Source organism: Prosopis cineraria, unplaced genomic scaffold (assembly GCF_029017545.1).
Source record: "Prosopis cineraria cultivar Desert tree isolate PC_DT_omini unplaced genomic scaffold, ASM2901754v1 PC3, whole genome shotgun sequence".
Taxonomy (NCBI): Eukaryota; Viridiplantae; Streptophyta; class Magnoliopsida; order Fabales; family Fabaceae; genus Prosopis; species Prosopis cineraria.
Window position 1 is genome coordinate 23,074,071 of NW_026555334.1, and position 1,775 is coordinate 23,075,845.

The window sequence follows — 1,775 nt, forward strand, 5'->3', positions numbered from 1 at the left end:
ACATATGAATCATTAAGAACTGAGGAACCTACCATATTCACATTTCTCTTTTCCCTTGTAGAGTATTGAGCACCACTTGAAGCCATCTTGTCAATTAGTTCCCAAGCCTTTAAGGAAGTGAGGTCAATCAAGCATCCACCACTAGCGGCATCAATGTTAACTTTGTCTCTTGGAATCAAGCCCTCATAGAAATATTGGACTAAATTCTCACTAGAAATTTGATGGTGTGGGCATTTAGCCAAAAGGCCTTGGAATCTAGTCCAATACTCATAGAGACTCTCATCCTCTCCTTGTTGGACCCCATAGATTTGCTTCCTCAAATTGGTGACCTTGGAATTTGGAAAGAATTTATCTAAGAAGAGTCTTCTTAGCTCGGCCCATGTGCTTACTTTCACATAAGAAGGGTAGTTGAAATACCACTCCTTTGCTAAACCTTCAAGAGAAAATACAAAAGCCTTAGCTTGAACATCATCAACATTTACATGCATAGGCTTCATAGTATCACAAACCAATAGGAGAGTATGCAAAAACCTATGGCAATCCTCTCCTGGTAACCCATGAAATTTAGGCAATGCATTAATCAAAGAGGATTTAATTTCAAATTGAACATTAGTAGGAGGAACATATAAGCCATAAGGATTATCATGCCAATTAGGTTGAGTTAATTGCCTAATGCTCCTCTCCTCTCTAGGGTTATGCAAGCCTTCAAATTCATTATTAACATGGCCATCATCATGCAAATTCTCATTCCCATTCCCATGGCCCTCATTATGCACATGCTCATGTCCTAAGATACCTTCCATTGTTGAATTACAAACCAAATGAGAATCAAGAATAGGTTGTGATCTTCTCAATCTAGAAATAGTCCTTTCAATTTCTGGATCTAATTCAACAAAAGAGGTATGTTTTCTTCGGGTCATGCACTAATCAAGCTCAAGAAAATTAAGAACAAAGAACAAGCTAAACTAAAATGCAAATCAACACGAAACAATTCAAAACACACAAAAGCAAGAGAAATAATTTTTTTTTTTTTTTAATATACTCAATAGAAACAAAATGAAAAAAAAAATAACACCAAACAAGTAGAAAGAGAGTTAGAAATGCTCAATCAAGAAGCTTTGGCAATTTGAATTCGCACAGTAGGCTCTCTGGAGACAGTGAACTTGTGAATTTTCTATCAGCCAATCCACATGATAAATTCCCCTAAAAATTTTATGAGAAACACAAGAGATATACAGGAAAATTATAAAAAACTTTCAGATTAAAAATCCTTCCCAATCGTTCCCAGAATTTTTCACAAGTTGGTCCTCAGGTCTGGAGAAACAGGATTTCGTCCAGAAGACCTTTAGAGCTTCTAACAAACTTTCAAATAGGAAAATGGAAAAATTGAAGAAAATCCTAAACACAAGAAACAAAGATAAGACAGTGATAAGAAAAATGAAACTAGAATCAATCAATTTGAACGCACAAAGAGGAAGATATGCTAACTCAAAGTTGAAACAGGGTTTTGGGAATCCTCTGTAATGGCTCCCTGGACCTTGTTAGATTGTAAAATTTCCACAGGACACTTCCCACGTCCAAAATTGACCAAACCAATTTTAAAGTGAAGCTAAGATATAGAGCTTTCAATAAAATAAATTTCAAGTTCAAATTCTCACAGACTCATTCCCAGTTAATTTTTCAATTTCAGACAGAGACACTAGAAACAGAGTATTTTCAGCTCTACACCAAACCAACGAAAATTGCACTAATTTTTTTTTTCTTTTTCAAAACAG

At 35.3% G+C, this 1,775-nt stretch overlaps 1 non-coding gene across 1 annotated transcript; it reads left to right on the forward strand.

The window, feature by feature from the left end:
- Positions 1-216: 216 nt before the first annotated feature.
- On the forward strand, positions 217-323 carry LOC129307569 (small nucleolar RNA R71). Its single transcript, XR_008592457.1, has one exon. It is a non-coding gene; the product is annotated as a small nucleolar RNA R71 (small nucleolar RNA).
- The last annotated feature ends 1,452 nt before the right edge of the window (positions 324-1,775 follow it).